Source organism: Carettochelys insculpta, chromosome 3 (genome assembly GCF_033958435.1).
Source record: "Carettochelys insculpta isolate YL-2023 chromosome 3, ASM3395843v1, whole genome shotgun sequence".
In the NCBI taxonomy this organism is placed as follows: Eukaryota; Metazoa; Chordata; order Testudines; family Carettochelyidae; genus Carettochelys; species Carettochelys insculpta.
The window spans coordinates 142,447,939-142,469,536 of record NC_134139.1 but is presented as its reverse complement, the minus strand read 5'-3'; positions in this window follow the sequence as shown (position 1 = coordinate 142,469,536).

The window sequence follows — 21,598 nt, the reverse complement described above, 5'->3', positions numbered from 1 at the left end:
CTGTCATCTAGCCAGCGATGGCCTTCACGTTAATCTCCCATAAATTCTTTACTCTCATGCACATTACCAGAGTAGACAACAAGAATATCAGAAGAGCAGATCATTACATTCTTTTGCAATATATATTACAGTATCTACATTAGAAGAACAAACTAATGACCATAAGAAACTGTCTATTTCTGCCTCAAAATGGTTCAGCAGAATATACAACATAAAATATGTTAAGACTTAGTATATCAAGACTTGAGTACTCAGAATGTGTTATTTATCACTAGAAATAGAAAATAGGAATTTTTTACTAACTTAGTAGTAGTAGAAGGCATCCTTCGATCCCAAGGGATCATGGGTTTGCGCCCCAGTTGGACTGATTCGAGCAGCGTCTTCTGTGGCTGTGCAATCCAATCCGGGAGTGGCAGTCCTTTCCGCACTGTGAGCAGCAGTAGGCAGATGTCGCTCTGGTATTACGGGCACAGATCTTCTTGAGGGCTCTCCTGTCTTCCGCTTCCTTCACCAAGGTAGTTTCATACATAGCAAGAGCTTCCTTCAGTCGCTGTTTCCAGGCATGCCTGTCTGAGGCAAGCGAACATATCACCTTAACATTCAGTCAGCCTAGGTGCTTCTTTGAAATGTCATATGCTGGACAGGGCCAGTACAGATTGGCAGCTCTGAAAGCCAATTGCTACCCTGCTGTGTGATGCAGTAAGAAGCCTGTAGGGGTTCTGGGCTTTAGGGGACTGAAAAAACTGTGCCACCTGATAAACGTCTCAGGATGGTATAATTTGTATTTTCAAAGGTTACAACAGCCTGCATTTTTGCAGGAAGTCTGGGTGGTTGAAGACCCCATCAGCTGGCCATGTAGTCCTGCAGGACACATGCATCTGATGTAATATCACTGGCAGACTGCATGTCGAGGAGTCATTCTGAGTGCGAGCTGCTGTTACACAAGGGGCTTGGATGGCACAGCAAGCAATAGAAAAGTCTGCTTTAAATCAATGATGTCCTGAATGTCCTTTCTAGTCTAATTTTCTGGAGCACTCACAATGTAGTTCTCAGCTCGGCAGGGGAGCTTTGGAGTGGGGAAGTTACTGACACATTTTCAGGTCACCTTTCAGAAAGGCTGAAGGACCTTTCAATTTACTTTGAAAGCATTTTAGAGTAATCTGAGTCTCCTTTGTTCTGTCAGATAGATAGCTTGGTATGATGATGAGGCACAGAAAACATCAAACTCCCCTGACAATAGTTTTCACAATGTTCACTTGGTACACAAACATGCAATTCAAAATCTGTTCTGAGAGATAGGTTCAGGGAGTCTGATCACCTGGGATCTACCACTACATCTCCTGAAGGACATTCAAATGAGATTGTAAGGTGTTTGAGGAGGGGACCATATTTTTCTGTGCTTTTGTGCAACACCTAGCACTACGGGGCCTAATTCAGCAATCTTTAACTTTTTCCCCATCAGCACAATTCATTCCCAGCTCTTGGTACATAAGCACTTGAACAGACCTATTGATTTCACCTGGAACTATTCCCACACTTAAAATTGGGTCCTTAAGTAGGTGTTTGCTGAACTGGGGCCACTGTGCATCATAGGTTGGACCCAAATCTCAGTAAAGTCAAGGGGAGTCTTTCCATTAATGTCTATAGCCTTTGAATCAGAGCCCAAGAAAATATACTGGGGTGACAAGGTGTCTTGCTCAGATCTCTGAAAATCATGCCACTCGTATTGAGATGCCTACATCTGAATTCTGGTACCTAATTTTGGTTCTAGAGTTTGAAACTTTGTCTTAAATGACTTGGCCCATATTAGCCGTGTCTACACGTGCACGCTACTTCGAAGTAGTGGCACTAACTTCGAAATAGCGCCCGTCATGGCTACACATGTTGGGCGCTATTTCGATGTTAACATCGACGTTAGGCGGCGAGACGTCGAAGCCGCTAACCCCATGAGGGGATGGGAATAGCGCCCTACTTCGAAGTTGAACATCAAAGTAGGGACCGTGTAGTCGTTGCGCGTCCTGCAACATTGAAATAGCGGGGTCCGCCATGGCGGCCATCAGCTGAGGGGTTGAGAGACGCTCTCTCTCCAGCCCCTGCGGGGCTCTATGGTCACCGTGTGCAGCAGCCCTTAGCCCAGGGCTTCTGGCTGCTGCTGCTGCAGCTGGGGATCCATGCTGCAGGCACAGGGTCTGCAACCAGTTGTCGGCTCTGTGGATCTTGTGTTATTTAGTGCAACTGTGTCTGGGAGGGGCCCTTTAAGGGAGCGGCTTGTTGTTGAGTCCGCCCTGTGACCCTGTCTGCAGCTGTGCCTGGCAGCCTTATTTCGATGTGTGCTACTATGGCGTGTAGACGTTCCCTCGCAGCACCTATTTCAATGTGGTGCTGCACAGCGTCGATGTTGAACATCGACGTTGCTGGCCCTGGAGGACGTGTAGACGTTATTCATCGAAATAGCCTATTTCGATGTTGCCACATCGAAATAGGCTACTTCGATGTAGGCTTCACGTGTAGACGTAGCCATTATCCCATAAATCAACGACGAAGTTGGAACAAACACTTAGTCTACTTAATCAGACCTCATCTGTCTCCACTAAAAATGAACTTAGCAGGCCACAAATTAAATTAATCATCCATGGCTGACTCTTAGCTCTAATATTTTTCCATTTACATTTTGTAAAGTAGTTGTTCCATTTTCTTGTTTCTTTACTCTCATAAATTTAACTTTTGTGGCAGAGAATTAGAGTGTGAGAAATAGACATTATAGTTTCCTGCTCTTTAACCCTGAAAAGAGAATTGTAGAGCCTAAGCTACAACTAAAAATTCGGAGTAACTTGCAAGTCCCAATAAATTGTGGGATGAAAACAGAGCAGTCATGTTAAGTTGTCTGCCATTCACTAAGCTGAAGGACTCTGAGGTTTTGTAGTGATAATACACACTATTTAAGCGTTCTCTTTATGTGTTTTGTAGCCTAACATCTCATTCAAAAGTCATGTTAACAGGCCTCCAATTTATGTAAAAGTTATAGCAAATACTTGGTCTAATAATACAGACCCAGTTCAGAAAATCCAGACTAACACGGCTGCCCCTCTGATACCAGTTCAGAAAAGTGACAGATGAATATTCTGTGCTACCCATTCCAGGAACAGAGCTGGACTGGCAATGCCCACTAGATGATGCAGTATAAAATGTACTGTGGTTTTCAGCAATATTGCTGGAGATCCTTCTCTCATTTTTTTCCAACTGTTACATTTGGGACACTAGACACTGGATATTTAGTACAAAGATTGGAACATCCATCACCTCTTAATATAATACAACATAGGATTGGACAAAGCTAGCATAATAAGATCATAATCTGAGCAGTGTGATGGCAAAATTTGTTCTCTTTTATGTTTGGTCCCTGCACCAATTTCCCAGGGGCAATTGCGCTGATCATTTTTGTGTTGATTGAGAAGTATTGTCCACTCAAAAGACTAGAGAAGTGAAAAGAAAATCCAACAGGCACTAAAATGAATCATAAAAGGGAGCTTTTCAGAATGATGCCGTCTGTGATGACACCAAAGTTCAAGTACACAGAAACAAGAACAGTCACAAAGAGGTAGCTGTGTTTGTCTGTATCTTCACAAAACAAAAGAGCAGTCCTGTGGCACTTTAAAGACTAAAATTAATATGTTAGTTGATGAGCTTTCATGGGACAGACCCACTTATTCAGATCTGGAAAATTCTGAATGGTCTGTCCCATGAAAGCACATCACCTAATAAATTATTTTGTTAATCTTTAAAGTGCTCTTGAAACAAGAACATATGCTTTAGGGAAAAGGGACATGTTCAGATGAAACCAGGACTGGAACACCTCATAAAAGTACATTGTACAACATCATGGAAGATAAAGGGGCCACTTTTAAACTTTGAAGGCATTTTTTCTATACATTTATTAAACTTTTTGGAAACCATTTGATAGCGTAGTATCTGAAAATCCTCAGAACTTTGTATGGGACCTTGCAGGAATCATGAAAATAGACTTTTTCAAGAATGAGCTCAGCAAGGAAACCAGTCCCATTTGTAAGATGGATGAAAACAACTACCAATCCTACAGCTTCTTCCAATGTGATACCCAGTCAGGACGCCCATGGGAGTAGTAGGATTGGTTCAGCTGTTCACACTTTCAATAAATATTGTTAAAGTAATAAAAGCACACAAAATATCATAACTAGTCTCCGGAGGTGCCTACTATTTCAGTTATAGATGATGGGCCTTTGGTAGGGCGACCATATCTCCTTGTCCCAAATGTGAGACAGGGTGATATTGGGGGGAGGGACAGCTCCTCCAAGCCTGGGGAGCTGGGAAGGAGGAGGCAGCTGCCCGCAATCCCCGAGCCCAGGCTGCAGCAGCCCGCAGCATTCCCGGGAGCCTCAGGGAAGCAGCAGAGATGGGGCAGCCACAGCACTTCCCACCCACCCCCTTCCGTGAGTCCCAAGGAAGCTCAGGGCCAGGGCAGCTGTGGCACTTCCCCCCACACTTCCGCAAGCCTCAGCGGCAGGGGCAGGGCAGCCGCAACTGCCAGTGGAAAATACAGGACAATTAGTCCCTTTTCTAAAATAAGTGGGAATGCCTTTTTGGCATCCCAAATACGGGGATGCCTTTGGCCTAAGTACACAGTTGTAACTTCCTTCATCAGTGAAGGGAGAATTAAGTAGGTCGGCGTGGCCAACCCACGGCACTCAAGCCTCATGTGGCTCTTTGAGCCATTAAACACGGCTCCACCTCAGAGCCTCTGCCAGGAGTGCCATCTACTAGTCTGTGAATGCGCCCCACCGCTTGGTGGGAGAAGCATGTGGTGGCTGCAGTGGCGGCGGCAGTGGCGGCAGGGGCTCTGGTGAATCATCAGCCTTGAGTTAGAGTGCTGAGGGCGGGGGAGCAGGGAATGCCTGGCTCTGGGGGATGGGAGGGGCGATTGGGTTACAGCTGGGGACTGGGGATGCCTGGTTCTGGGGGAGGGATGGGGTTGGGTTATAGTGGGGAGTTGGGGTCTCAGGTTCTGGAGGAGGGGGAGGGCATTGATCCATGCATTATCTATTTATTTTTATTTATCTATAGATAAATATTATATCTAGCTAGATAAACATAAATAGCCACTGTGTGGCTCATTGCACTCTGTCCGTGGCTTTTCGTCCCTAACTGGTTGGCCACCCTTGAAATAGGTAAAGATTCCCCCACAGTCAGTATACACCCAGGATACCATTGTTCTGTGGCAATACTCACTGAAGGATTCCTAATTCTGAATAAGCAGTTCTGTCTCAGAAGATTCCCAGACAGGAAGCTCACAAAACTGGTTTGGAACGCGGTGTACCACTGCACGCATATATTAAACTGCACCACCGGATGAATTGTTGGACAATCTCCACATATACCCAAATACAATTTTAACATGATAATTTGTAAGCAAGTGCCTGGATCTGCCTGGCAAAGCACTGACAGCAAGAGCTGAACCATTCTAAATGTGTTCCTCAAGAATAAGGAAAGATGTCAGCTACTTCCTCTGTGTTTATACTGTCTCCCTTCGATTTAGCGTAGCACAGAACACACAGGTAGTTTTGCACCCTTCTGATCTAGGCTGCTGCAGAGTTTGGCAACTTCCCCTGGGTGGAAGTACCACCAATGCAACCTTCAACTCTACACTCTGTCTTGCCGCCAGCATCGACAGACCTATCACCCACAGATTTTGTTTTAACTCTATTTGCCTCAAACCCTAAATGGCCTTCTCTAGGGCTGAGCTCACAACCCTGGGTTCAGGAGGCCCATGTGCTAACCATTAAGCCAACAGACTTCTCCTTACCCATCCTCTATGTCTGATACACTTCCATTGCCAGTAGCTTTATTAGACAACATAAGCTTTTGTGTGCAAAGGTTAAAGCAACGGGATTTCTCTCTTGGCCAGATCCAAGGCTGTAAAAAAAAAAAAAGGCCATATCAGATGGGGAAATAGTTTCCTGTGTGTCCCATAGCATTGAATAATAAATAAAATAACTTATTTACTAATCTAAAGCAGTGGCTCTCAGCCTTTCCATGCTACTATACTCTTTGCAGGACTTTTGTCTAGCAAACTCCAAGTTTCACCTCACTTAAAAACTACTTGCTTACAAAATCAGGCATAAAAATACACATTGTCACTGCACGCTGTTACAGAAACATTGCTTATTTTCTCATTTTACCATATAATTATAAAAGAAATCAAGTGGAGTGTAAATACTGTACTTGTACTTCAGCATATTGTATATGCAGCAGCATAAACAAGTCCTTGTCAAAATCATATTCATTTTGTACTGACTTCTCTAGTGCTTTTTATGTAGCCTGTTGAAAAACTAGGCAAGGATGGAGATGAATTGATGTACCCCGAGGAATACTCTCCCACTGATTAAGCATCATTTGTCTAGAGGGCTTATTATTGATATAGCATATAAAACAGCTATCCTGACTTATATTATTTAACTTGTGGTGGCTAAAGATTGTTGCATCGGGTATTTCAAGCACCCTTTAAATGTGGTTCTGTAGTCTATGAAAAGTACTGCATAAGGTTATCAGCGCGTGGGGAAGCTTCACTACTATTCCTAGCTTGTGTCTTTCCAGGAAAAGGTTAAACCAGCTTTCACTAAATTCAGGAAAAAATTAAGCAGTTCCAACAAGCTGAAGTAGGGGAATGACGAGTCCCAGGGCCAGCAGGTTTTTGCCGATTAGGCCTGCAGAAAGTACCAAGAACGAGGCACAAGCCTGGACTGGCAGTGTGCAGCACAGCCTCTGGAAACATGCTGCAACTCAAACCATAAGATAGCAGTGGCTTGGCAAAAGGCCAGCAAGTCTCTGGTGATTCTTCAAGACAAAATGTTCCCTGTGACATTTCCCAGCTTGTAAAGGATGTGATTCACTAGTCCCCACAAGCCCTCTGTTCTGCGTGTGCCCCACCGACAACAAGAGATCTCACCCATCAGCCAGACCCTAATTCACTGGGCCACCCCCTATGGCTAGGACCCAGGAACAGTGACAATACTCACTCTTCAGAGGGGGTGGGGTGGGTTGCGGGGACTAATTAAGCCCCATCTCTTACTCTTCGATCAGATGAGTAGGATGTTTAGTGCCTCACGCTGTGGATTAGTGGCGCAGGGCTGTAAGGCCAGGTCTACACAGCAAAATTATTTTGGAATTACTGCTGTTATTTTGAGATAACTCCAAGCGTCCACACGACACAACCTCTCTTTCGAAATAAATTCAAAATAGCAGCTGACTTATTTCAAATTGAACCTCATTTCACGAGGACTAGCACCTATTTCAAAATAGGTGCTGTGTAGACAGGGAATAGAGCCTATTTCAAAATAAGCCATAGTGCGTCCAATGGCTCCATTTCAAAATAGGCTCTGTGTTTAGACGACGTATTTCAAAATAGCCAAGTGTAAAAGTCACTTTTTGCAGCTTTGCGTAAACCCCTTCCCAAGGGACATAAACTAAACCATAAAAACCACTTTTGCACCAGTGTCCATGTGGGGAATTACTCCACAGAAGCGAATGCACTTCCTGCTGGCACATGTCCCCATGGCTGGGTATAGAGTAGCATGTTCCTTGTCCAGCGCTCCTGGTGAGATCTGGCCCAACCCTGCAGTAGTATGCCTGTTCTTCTGACTCGACCCTCCTCTTTGATCCCATTTAGTTCCACCTCTGTAGGTGTAAGCAAAGCATCCAATATACTAAACTCAAGACAACTCTTCACCCCAGCCAGACTCACCACTCCAGAATATTCACCTTTCCCAGGTGTTGCAGAGTCCAGGGCCAGGAGTGTCAGTGGCTGCCATTTCTCCAGGGCTGGGAGTGCCAGTGACTGCCACTTCCCCTGCCCCCCACAGCCCTGCCGCTGGTCTCCGCCTCCTTCTCCCCGCCCCCCACCCCACTGCTGCCTGGGAGCCCACTGCATTCGCAAAATTCAACATTCACAAGGGTTCTCAACACCCAACCCTTGCAAATGTTGCAACCCTACTGTACTGCCTCTTGTGAGAAACTAGATAAGATGGTACTAAGTACACAGTATACATGTACGTGTGATGAAGGTGTTTGTGAGCATCTGCAGAATGTAATTTACTTGAAATCACTATTGTAAAATGAGCCGGGCCAATGAGCTTTTACGTTCCATAACACAGATATTTGGTAGATTCAAATACGTGTTTCTAGGCCGCTGATTTACAGTGTGGAGATAGTGAAACTCATACAGCTTGAATAAAACAAAGGGTTTCTCTTTTAAGTCAAAACTGCACAAAGCACTTACTTTGAATTTCACAGCATGATGCAATTCACAGGCAGTGTTTTAAAGCTGTAATTTGTAAATGCAGTCCACTTCTATATGGAGTTGGGAATCTGTCTCTCTGTGTTATCGTTATGGGCAGAAAAAAAAAGTAGAAATCCAAAATAAAGTTACCTTTACCCCTCATGTGTCTCTACATAAATATTTGAGTATGTGCTATACTGAACCTTTGGCATTGTATAGGGATTAAGTCATTTTGTAGAGATTACAATTTAATGATACCAATTAGATAAGGACACTAAGGAAAATATTAGTCCATTTTTACTTTTTCAGATATATTGCAGGAGTACTTAACATCTTAAAAACAAGTACGCTGCAAATTTTCGAGAAAAGATTCTGACGTGATTAGAAAGGTTGTCATTATGGTTGACACGTGATTTCACCTCTGACTTTCCCCCCTGCCACTTTTCAGCTGCTCATAACTTTCTGAAACAAGGATCTTTTCAGCCTGGAATTTCCCATATTTAGTTTCAGTGCAAAAAAGCAGGCTTCTTTTGAGTTTGAGCAAAAATCTCAACTCCTTCAGCTGACAGGAATAAGGGGATTTTGACGTTGGCAGTGTCCTTTCGAAAAGGACCCCTGTGCAGACGAGCCATGCAGGAGCAAAAAGAGGCACTTACGAAGTGCTGCAGCTGGCAGCAGGCTAAGGAGGTGCTGAATATTCATTTTCAGCACCTCATTAGTATTCTTCGATTTGGCCATTAGCACAGCCATTTTGAAGTTTTTAGTAAGTGTAGACCCGGCCCATGTGTTCAACATATAGTCTTCTTGATTCAGTACAAATAATGTACTGTAAACAAGTCAAATATAAAGCTTTTTGTATTATCTCCATTGTACCTCACTGATATACTTAAATACTACCTGAACTGAGGTATATAGTGGAAAAAGCTATGCCATGCCAGCTGGTCAGTTTTTCAGCACATGGGAGAACAGTTCTCTCTTTTTTTTTTAATTTTAACCAAAATCAGTTAGAGTACATCTATACTAGGAACTAACTTAGAAGTTAACTTTGAAGTTAGGCACTTTGCTTCAAAGTCCTTACTCCATTCCTGGGAATGGAGTAGTGTCCTGCTTTGAAGTAGGGTGTGTGTAGATGCTCAACTTCAAAGCTGATTCCTGGATCATCAACATTAAAAAGCAAAGTCCTGCTACAGTGCCAAAGTAGCAAGCTTGTATTTCTGGTGCTGAAAGCTCCATATTTAAACCTACTGACAAGCATGGGATACGTGTGCATGTGGCTTTGGCTCATAATTTAAAAAAATACCCCCAGCAGGATTTGAACATCTGTTCATCTCATATGCTTAGGCAAGACTGTCCAGTTAGACTATTTAACACACTCGCCTAATCCTTGAGTGTGTGTCTTCCTCTAGTGGTTGATTTCTGTGACTGCACAACCAAGGAATTTTCCCTTAGCTGAAGTGGTAGAATTTGTCTGTGATTTTGGTAGGCAAAGTCCTGCTGACAAAGGGGGCATGTGCATGCAGCCATTGTTTGTTACTTGTACAAACCTTCAAAATGATCCTCATATGCTTTACAGAGATCTGTACGTGCATATTAAAATCTCAGTGTATTGTTGTTTGAAACAAAAGTACTTTAAAGAGCAAGTATGTTCAAAAAATTAGCTTTGTAAAATTGTCCCCCTTTCATCATATTAAGGCTCATTTTTACTTTTCTGACTAAAGCAAGGTTTTTGACATGTTTACCTCCTAAAGAGCTAGTATCCCTGTGTGACAATAAGCTGGATTTTTTTTCTATAACCAACTTAATTACAATCGTTTGCACACAAAAAACAAAACAGAACACAACAAAACAAAAAAAGAGATCCCAAGTGCATCCACTGGGCTGGAAATTAGAAAACAATCTTTTTAAAAACTGAAGGCTACTCTACATCCAAGCTGCCATTTACAAATTGATTTTTATAAACTGATACATACAAGCCCTACTTGGAGGGCTTGTAGTGATTTAGCTACATTTGCTAAAGGATCAGTTTAAGATAAATTGACGTAAACAAGGTTTAAATTGATTCAGGAATATTCACACAGAGTATTACATTGGCTTAACTAAATCAGTATAAAAAACGATTGGGTTGGCACAAGTCTGTGTGTATACCAGGCCTGAATAAATCAGATGTGGTGTCACTGAAGGTCAGTAAACAAGGAAAGCCATAAAACCAGAGAGGTGTTTTGAGAACTCCACTATAAAAGATAAACTTTTCCCAAGTAGGTCTTGGCCCGTACAAATGAGAAACAGTAATTATTGTAGATGCATAATTACTATTCACAGATAAGTACTGTACTCATTCTTACCCATGCTTATTAAGAAAACTTTAGTAAATCTCAGGCAAGCCTGTCAGACAGTGATGAGCTGTAGTTTTGCATAAACTAACATGCACTGTATATTTCATGATACATGTAAGGGATACTGTTCTTCACAGATGGTAGAATATCCACATTGCCAGTACAAAAGATGACACTATAATTAAAAATCATTTAAAAATAATTCTGAACCTCTGTTGATAGCACCTTAGGCTCCTGAGTTTGAATGTTTAAAAATATAACTTCTTTTCCACCATAATAAATATTTAATACTTTTCATTTAATTAATGTCACTTCTTGTGAACCTATACTGCTGTAGTGGTCAGGCTGCAAACTCTGAAGAGGAATAGTCAAGCTAAAAGAAAAAAGTGGTTCCATGTAATCTTTACTTTTGTAATGGCCTGATGAAGTTTGTGACATCCGCAGGGCAGAGTTGTGTTTTAGGTTTCAGTAGTATAAGACCTATGAGTGCTACTCTTTCAGATCAAGTGGTGGAGACCTATTATTTTACTGAGCTGAAAGATTTTACTGAGCTTCCTTAAAAGGCACTGAATGGTTGTTGTGAGCAGTTGTGACTGTCAAGGTCCCAGAAACCTGTGAATTTGTTACACTGTTAATATTATCTTTTAAAACAACACCTAAAGTTAAGTTGGTTGGGTTATCCTAACTTTGCATTTCTATACAGCCCATTTGTATTAAAATTTAATCTTTTTTAACTTGCAGAGCGAGAGTGTGTGTGTTAATCTTTTTTAACTTGCAGAGAGAGAGAGAGAGAGAGAGAGTATTCAGGTGCATTCCTAATGCTTTTATTTACCTATAAGCTTATATTTGCTTTAATAATATTTTTTTCTTGGAACATACAAAGTTTTTGCAAGATTGTATGTTGGTGATGGCTTTCTAAAAAAAGCAAAAGGAAATATTCTTCTGGGGAAAATTGTGACTGTAGGAGGTGTTGGGAGGGGAACAGAATCTCTGCTTTGGGTAGTGCGGGTGCTCGAATTTGGAGAAATGCTATGCTTTTCTGGAAAGTCCGACATTTCCAAATATACAAGATCTGCAGTTGTTTATGCCTTTTTTATTCATCTGTTCCCTGACACTACATTTTGCACTTTTAGTTGACTATAGGAGCACAAAAGAAAAAGAAAAAGAAAAAAAGATAAGGAAAACGCTCAAAGCCAATAAAGTGCGAGTTAACATATTGAGGATTGGCAGCTCCCCAGGGACTTTCATAATCTTTCCGCCTCCTGTTCAAAATTCCATTCAGACTATTCATTGACTATTTGACTAAGATCTGCAGTCAGATGAAATACTGGTGGGAGGACAGCTCAAATAATGAGAGAGCTGACAGCTATGTTCTGAACTCCCTTAGTATAATTCAGAGAGGGAAAGTGTCATCTTTATTACTTACAGAGCTGATCAGAGGAGACTATATTTGACTGATCTGTCTGGCGCACAGTGGTTAAGGTACAGTTTGCTAATACGTTTGAATTGCAGAGTGGGGATGGAAATATTAAAGGGTTTATTTCCTCTTTGGTGTGCACATGTAACTTGCCTCACTGTCCATGTGTGTTTGGCTCATGCATCAAAAAAGAGAAAAATGAAATTTCCTTTCCTGGAAATTAGTATCTGTTGCTTCTCAACAGTGGGTGGGATTCAGTCTCTTCACTGCAGTGTCTGGATGTGTGTCAAATAAAAAAAAACAAAACCATATCCCTCTGTTGCCTGCCCCAGAGAGCTTTCTCTCAAAGCTACAGATGTTAAACATGTTTGTGTCTTCAGAAATAACAGAGGAGTTTCTGTGTACAGATGGCATCCAGTGACAGCAGATACTAATTCCAAGAAAAAATAAACTGCCTAGTCATGTATGTTTAGCCGCACATAGTCAGTGTGTTGTCTACTTTGCCTCAGATTTGTTCTCTGAAAAAAAAAGTGCTCATGTTCATAATGTAAACAGATCCAGGAACCATCCAGGGGACCTATTTTAAGGTCAAATATAGAGGAAATTTTGAGTGAAAGGGGCCCATTTCCATTCATTAATTGTTCTATTGCTGAACAAAGCTTTAAAAGGTACTCAGAAATGCAAGTTTTGATGCAGATATCGTCAGGAAAACAAATGAAAAAACTCTGCTATTTTTGTATAGCCTGTTGTCTAAGTAATTTGGAAGCTTCTTTGGGGTTCTATTTCCAACTTTTTGGACTTTGAGGCCAACATTTTTTCTCCTGGATTTGGAGAGAGCCATTCTGAAGATGAGGAAAAGGTTGAATCTGTACAACCACTCATAACAGATGTAAGTCACATAATATATTCTGGGAAAGCATTCATGTAATATGGTCATGAGGAAGTTGTAAGAAACTATACGCAATAAAATAGTACAATGTTTAGATTTTATTTTGTACTTTTTGGAGCCTTTATGATGGGACAAAGAGATCCAGGTGCTTTCAATTTGTAGAAATAAAGCACCTACTTGAGCCTCGAACAATGTGTGCTGGGATGCAGTAAGAAAGACCCTCAGGGGGAATACAACCATGGAAGGCAGAAGAAACAGATGAAAGGATTGTCAATCTCTTCTAAAAGCAAATGTGGTTTCATAAGTGATCAGCCCATGTTTAAGCCACATCAGTGGGACATGTTTGAAAATTTAGTTTCTCCCTTTAGGTCTTTGAAAGACAGCCATCAAATTCAAGTCTCTGGAAGCCAAATCTGATCTAGCAAGATTTACTAGGTGTAAAAGTTTTTATCATGTTTTCTTACACAATATTTCATCCAAAATTTTCACAGCACTTTACAAAAATTAATTAAACCTTACACACTTCTGGTACCAACTGATGACTCAGACCTTCAGCCAATTACTACCAGATGTGCTGATTACGAGAGTGGTTCACTGCTGATTCCCACTGGTAAGCACTGCTCCCGGTATTGATGGTGAAATTTAAAGAAAGCCCTTTAAATCCCATTTTCAAAAGTGATTTAAGCACTGAGGGGCCCAAGTCACATGGAAAATCACTGTAGCCTAGGCTCCTAAATCACTTAGTCACCTTTGAAAATTTTGCAAGTGTGGTTAGAATTGGGTTCTTACACTAGAGTTGAGGTTGTGTGCTAGGATCATGACACTAGTAGTGAGAGCTAACATGACTTCAGTTCTTTTCAATTTATACTACCAACTAGGGTGACCACCATTGAAAAGGCAAAAGCAGAACAAACGCAGAAGCCCTGCCCCCTCCATTGCCCAATCCCTGCTCCTCTTCCATCCAAGCCCAGACCCCCACACTTAGAAACCCTTAAAGTTGGTGAAACAGACCCTATAGTGCGGACTGATTGCTTACAAAATCAATCTAAATTTGACCTAATCTCTTAGTCTATGTCTAGACTGCAGGCTTCTGTCAACAAAACTTTTGTTGACCAAAGTTGCGTCGACAGAGTGCATGTCCAGACTGGGGGCATTCTGTGGACATCTGTGTACACCTTGTTCCACGGGTGGCCCCGTGTGGATGGGCAAATGTCAGAAAAGCCTCTCCCAATAGAACTGTCGGGAAAAGATTTGCAAATTGTGGTGTGCAATTTGCGTATCTTTTGCCAACAGTTCCCCACAGTCGAGACACAGCCCTTGTGTAGGACAGGCCTTTGTCTTCTCCCAAGCCACATCTCCTGGTCAGGTTGGAAGCCAGAACTGTCCAGGGAGCCTGGGCCCCAACCCATGTCTCTGCCCCACTGGGCATGCCACCTAAGGCAGGTGGAGAGTCTCTGGCACTGTAGAGTGACCTGGGTTTCCTGGCAGCTCTTACCATGGCTGGGCTCCAGCTTCTGGCCAGGCCAGAGATTGGGTCCTTGGGGAAAAGAGGAGGAGCACTGTCAGGGCCTCATGGCGAGGCAGTTGGAAATGGGGGGCGGCTAACGCACCACAGGGAATCCAGACGAATGATGTCCAGAGTAATTCTGCTTAGGGCTGGGACTTGAAATCTGCATTTTGGGCTGTCCCATTCCATTCAGGACAGGTGATCATCCTACTACCAACCCATAAAATAAATGTGTCATAGTCCACTATCCCAAATCCCCCAGATGCTTTTAGCCTTTGGGGGTAAAATAGCAACAACATATACATTTTTAATGTGGAAACCTTGTCTTGTGAATGCACTTCCACTTTACTTCTCATCTGCTGCTGAGAAACATGTCAAACACATAAATATTTACCTCAGAATCAGCAAATGTCATTAATTCAGCTCTGGGGAAATGATCCTACTTGGATGTACATGGAGAGTATCATTTTGTACAAGCTCAGTGTTACGTGTATGCCTTGTTTTTAAAGTCAGTGTTTGCTTCTGTATAATGTCATTACAGTTCTGTTTCAGAATGCTATTATTCCATGCACAACTGTGGTTCTATCATTCTTAACAGCTCATTTGTATAAATTAGACGGGTTAAAGCTTCTTATAACTAAATACAAAAGCTTGGAAGGGTTAGATTTTTTATTGGTAAATTGACAAATGTTGATTTCACCATACACACACAAACCAAAAAAATATTTCTCTCAGTAATAATTGAAATAATTTTAAATTTATTTATAGGCAAAGTAAGAAAAATTCTGCTTGAGAACTAATAAGGGTTTGATTTAAGGATATTTACTTTGTGTATTTTGACATGTGATGTTGACGGTTTGGGTTTTAATGGTTCTAAAGCTTTAACTTTTTTCATTTTGAAATCTAATGTCATTAAATAATGATTCTCTTACCCTTGTCTAATACTGAAAATTTAAACAGATAACAATAAAAGTGCTTAAAATAAACATGACTAGTATTAATCAAATGATTTTAAAAATCAAAGTCTGCTAAGCCTGTGTAAAAATGTGCTAGTGAAGTGGTGCTCAGACCTCAGTGGTTCAGGAGTCAAATTAACAATCAACATTACTGAAAAGAGCATAGGAGTCTGAATTCAGTGTTTCATTTACACTAATAATGAATATTCTTATTTAAACAGTATTACAAGGGAAATATATAAAAATCACATAAGAAAATGACTGACTAAGTATTATTTTATCAACTACAGTTGGTTAATAACACAATAAAAGCATCCTGCTTAGTTAATAAATGGGAATGGTTAAAAATGAAATTACACTGTGTTTTAATATCATGTGTAGAAAGAGCCACAGGAGACACATTTAAGCACCATTTGCACTTGTGAGCCTGTGTCTGGTGAGGGCCATCCTTAGGATTTATGAGACCCTATGCAGTATTGTTAAATTGGTGTCCCCTGAAGATTTCCCCTCCCGTTGCTGACACACACCAAGCTTCATAGACAGCAGGTGCTGTCGGGGAAATGGGGAAGATGAGACAGTGAAGGATACCAAGCTGCTTGGCCCACCTCATGACGGCAGAAAGTCATAGTTGCCTGCAAAGATGCCGTACCCTCTCCCTGCCGCAGAATGCACCCCAGCTGTGCGTTTGGCTCTGTAACTACAGCCCAGGCCTAAGGAGACTGCAGCACTCAATGAGTGTGCAGGAGCCCACCTGATTTTACTGCTGTCTTGGTGGAGCCCCAAATGCTCAGCTGCCCCACATAGTCATGTATGGTGTGTGTGTCTAAGGACGGCCTGGAGTCTGAGTATCACTCAGCTAGGGCATAATCCAAACACACTGAAATTGATGGAAAGATTCCTGCTGAGTGTTGGATTATTAGAAAATATCTGTACATTTTCTACTGGGTAAAATGATGCAGCAACCTGATAGACTATCTGTACGTTATATCCAAAAAGGGAAAAGTGACACTATTACAAATAAAAATGGTTTCATTGCTGACTCTGATATAACGGCAGTCACATTTTTCTCATATGGAATGCCATGTCACAGTGAAGCCAGGGGTGCTTGGTGAAGGAATATGAAGATACACATCTCTCAGAACTGGAAGGGACCTCATCTGCTCCAGTCCCCTACCCTCGTGGCAGGAGCAAGCACTATCCCCCCTGCTTTTTTTTTTTTTTTTTTTTTTTTTTTTTTTTTGCCCCAGATCCCTAAATGGCCCCTGCAAGGAGTCAATGCGCAACCCTGGGTTTAGCAGGCCAATGCTCAAGCCACTGAGCTATCCCTCCCCCCAAGAGAAAGGCACTCCTTGTGATGGGGTGTGGTCACAGAAGACCCCTTAGGATTTTCGCCCATGTGCTGATCATGCCACTGACAACTGTCTTCTTGCTGTCTGGGGATCCCCACTACTCTGTCCTGATGGGCCAGATCATCTGCTCTCCCCCAGCCAAGGGACAGAGTTGGATTACTACTACCACTTCAGAGCAATGCAGACACTGTGTCATCACAGCTCTGGTGGAAGCATTTCTAAGGCACAGTACCCAGGGGATCAACCTCCAGAAAGGATAAAAACCCCATGTAAATCTGTCTCTCTGCAAAAGATTTGCGTAGAGAGGGCTCATTAGGTAAGTCCCATTATCAAGGAAAGGGAAATATGCAGAGTGGTAGCCCTTTCCAAGTAATAGTTATTTACACTGGGCTTGATCATAGACAAAAAAGTGTTACTAATCAAAAAGAGTAGGCTTTTAGTAGTTATAAGTAAAAACAGATGGATCGAAGTGAGTTACCAAATTAAAAGGAAACACATAGCTAGTTCTATTCCACTAAGAATCTAGTTGCACATGAGTTCTTGCCCTAAACAGCTGTTCTTATATCAGGTGAAAGCTTCATATCAGAAATATGGAGGAGCCCTCATGTCCCTCTTTATACCTTACCCAGTGGAGGAAGTTCCATTGTTCTCTTTGTGTGAAAACATACTCCCAGATGGAGGTTGTCACATAACTAAGTCACCTGTCCACATACCATTCAGCCCTTGTTCAGGGTGCAGACATTGCCTATGTGGTGCTCTAATCCATCACATCAAAGTTCCTTAGATGTGAATTGGTACCTGTTAAGACCCTTTGTCAGTTAAGTACTGTTATTTGCTTGATAAACCACCCTCTCACAATAGGGTAGCCGCACCTGCTGTGCACATCTTCACAGACATTTGGAATACAATTATGTAGACAGTAGTCATAATTTCAAATACATAAAACAGATACATGCATAAAACTAGGGTATAAAGTTTCAGCAGATTTTACCATTGAAAAGGATATATTATGGGAGGTGCTTTGTCCAAAGCATCTCTGAGTTATTATATTCATAATCAATTTTCCATAAAGCAGGGGGGAATCGGTCACCCAACTGTCTGTGATAATAGGGCCAAAAAGGACATACTGGAGTAATTTCAATACAAATACAAGGTAGTTAGTGTACCTGAATTCTAAAAGTCCATGATTATAGGTTCAGAGATTCTGAGGTGTGAAGGGACCACTGTGATAACCCAGTCTCACCTCCCATATGACCCAGACCATAGAACTTCTCCAAAATATTTATTAGACTTTTCTTTTAGAAAAACTATCCCATTGTGATTTTAAAATGGTTAGTGATGGAGAATCCACCATGACCCTGGGTAAACTGTTCAACTGGCTAAACTTTCTCACTCTTCACAGAATCACAGAATCATAGGGCTGGAAGAGACCTCAGGAGGCCGTCTAGTCCAGCCCCCTGCTTCAAGCAAGGATCAACCCCCACCAAGTCATCCCAGCCAGGACCTTGTCAAGCTGGGACTTAAAAACCTCAAGGGATGGAGAATCCACCACCTCTCTAGGCAATGCATCCCAATGCTTCACCACCCTCCTGCTGATGTAGTTTTTCCTAATATCTAACCTACACCTCTCCCTCTTCAACTTCAGGCCATTACTCCTTGTTCTGGCATCTGACACCACTGAGAACAGTTTCTCACCCTCCTCTTTAGAGCTCCCCTTCAGGAAGTTGAAGGCTGCTATTAAGTCACCCCTCAGTCTTCTCTTCTGTAAACTAAACAAGCCCAAATCCCTCAGCCTCTCCTCATAGGTCTTGTGTTCCAGCCCGTTAATCATTTTTGTTGCCCTTCGCAAATCCACATCCTTTTGATACTGGGGGGCCCAAAACTGGACACAATATTCCAGATGTGGCCTCACCAGTGCCGAATAAAGAGGAATAACTACTTCTCTAGATCTGCTCGAAATGCTCCTCCTAATGCACCCTAGTAAGCCGTTAGCCTTCTTGGCTACAAGGGCACACTGTTTACTCATATGCAGCCTTTCATCTACCATAACCCCTAGATCCCTTTCCATCGTACTGCTGCTGAGCCAGTTGGACCCCAGCCTGTAACAATGTTTGGGATTCTTCCACCCCAGGTGCAGGACTCTACACTTCTCCTTGTTGAACCGCATCAGATTTCTTTTGCCCCAGTTCTCCAGTCTATCCAGGTCACTCTGGATTCTCTCTCTACTCTCCAACGTATGTACCTCTCCCCCTAGTTTTGTGTCATCTGCAAACTGGCTGAGGGTGCAATCCAGTCCCTCATCCAGGTTATTAATAAAGATGTTGAATAAATGTTAGGGTTAAAAATATTAAAACTGTTAAAAATGTACATCTTATTTCCAGTCTAAATTTGTCTATCTTCAACTTTTAGGCATTGGATCATGTTACACCTTTCTCTGTTAGACCATAGAGTCTATTATTAAATGTTCTTCATGTTGGTACTTACAAACTAAACACATCTCCCCTTTCACCTTCTTTTTATTAAGCTCTAGGTTGACCTTCTTGAGTTTATCACTACCAGGCATGTTTTTTAATCCTTTAATCATACTTGTGGCTCTTTTCCAAACACTCTATAATTTAACTAGATCCTTCTTGAATTGTGTGCACTAGAAATGGACACAGTGATCCAGCAGCAGTCTCACCAGTGCCAAATACAGAGAATATTCTAACATCACATGAGCTCTTTGGAGCACGGCATCCCACTCTGAGCAAACCTCAGTGTGTTTTGCCACTGACTTAAATAAAAGCCGTTTTCAACCGTCATTGTAAAAGGTTCATGCAGCCGTAACCTTGAGTCTCTGTAATTGAGCTAGACATATCATGAAGATAGACTCTTGTGAAATTTCTGATGCATGTCATTGATCTAGCATAAAAATAGCCTATTTATTGTGCTCCTGCACTTTTACAGTATAGTAATGCAAACCACAGCTGGTGCTCTCACCGCTTGTCTTCATTTTCTCCACAATATTGCAGGCCCCAAAATCTCATACTATAAGGGAGGTGGGAATAAGATGCAAGTTGACAAGCTGAGCTTGTTTTTATAGCTTTGACTATCCCCATTGCCTAGCTGCTGCACAAAGCTCTTCCAGTACTATTTGTTCAATAAGGGTATGTCTACACTATTGTTGCAATTTTGGGATACAAATGTATCCCAAAATAGCAACTTCATGGCTACTTGCTGGGCTTGAAATAGCACAGCTACCCTTTGTCATGAGAAGGGTAGCGGAAACCTCAAAATAGCCACTTATTTTGAACATTGGTGCCGTTTGGATGGCACCTAGTTCGAAATAAGTTAACTCAAAATAGTTTACGCTGATTTCACATTGTGCAAATTGCATAAAGTATTTCAAGTTACGGCTACAGTCTAGACATAGCCTAGGAGAGGAAACTGTCCTATATTGTGCAGTCAATTTAAAAAAGCTGTGGAAGAATGATTCCTGTACCGTGAAACTCTACATATGAGTATAAAGAAGGACTAATGCCCTAGAATATAATACATTTTAAAATCAACTGCCTTCAGTTAAGCTAAGCAGTGTGACTGGCAATTAAAAAGCAAACCAAGACCAGCATGTTTTTTTTTTCCTCAAACAAAAAATTTCCCTGAATACCTGGTTCACTGAGAAATTTTTAATGGTTTTTATTCTGATTTGGAATGAAACCAAAATTCAAAGTATCACTTCTCATGAAGTGAAAATTCCAAGTTATGCCAGTTCCAATGCTCAGATTTAGGTATCATTGTATAGCACTTTGTAAAATGCAGCATTCAGTAGTATTTTCCACAAGATATCGCGTGTTCAGTAAAAGAGCCATATTTTCTTCCCATTCAAAATTGTAGTCATGAGAAGGCCAGTAGCCTGAAGCAGTCAAACCAAGTCATGTAATGGAAGTGCTTATACTTCAAATTGATCTGTGACTGCCAAGGGAACAGAGATATATTATTTGTGTACTGTGGACTTATAACCTAGAGGTAATTTTAAAAGAAAAAAGAATCAATGGAATCTGGATTATCACTGTGGACAGTTCCCAAGACAAAGTTTGCTTATTTGAGAAGATGACGCCTTTGGATAGCTTTAAGCATATGAACCACTCTGAGAGAGGATAGCAGGCTAGACTCTCCATTTTCCTGCTCCTTGTGAAGCTGCTTACAACAGTGAAAAGGTGAATGGACAAAGCCGACAAATTAGAATGGTAATCATTTACATGCACTTCAGACTGCTGTAAACGAAGCCAAGGTGCAGGGCAAGGGAGATTCTGGCCCAATGTGTCCAAGCAAGTAACACAGCGTTTTAGAAAACTTTGACTGATTCCAAGCTACCACTAGGGGTGGGAATAAGAATGAGGGGGCAGGTATACATACAAGAAGCTGTGGCTCTGGAGTAGAACTGAGGCTGGTTTAGTGAAGAGATTGAGACAAGGAGCATGGAGACAGGAGCAGTGGGTCAAGGGGGACTGAGATTGGTTGGGGAGCCTGGAACTGGGAGGCAGTGTTGGAGAGAGGAGAGGCAGACTAGACAAAGAGCCAGGAAAGGAGAACTGGGATTAGCTGAGCAAGGCAACTTGGGCACAGAGTTTGCTGGGAGTGTCAGACTGGGACTGGCTGGGCAAGGAGACTGGGATTGGGATAAGAAGGCTCAGCAGTGGAGACTGGGATGAGCTAGATGAGGATGATGGGACTGGGACAAAGTTGGGGCAGGGAAGAGGACCAGGGGAGGTTGCAGGGGATGGAGCAGGAGGGGTCTATATTACTGGTGTGGGAGCAATGTCCATGTCCTTGTGAGGGTGTTTTCATCCCACACATGCT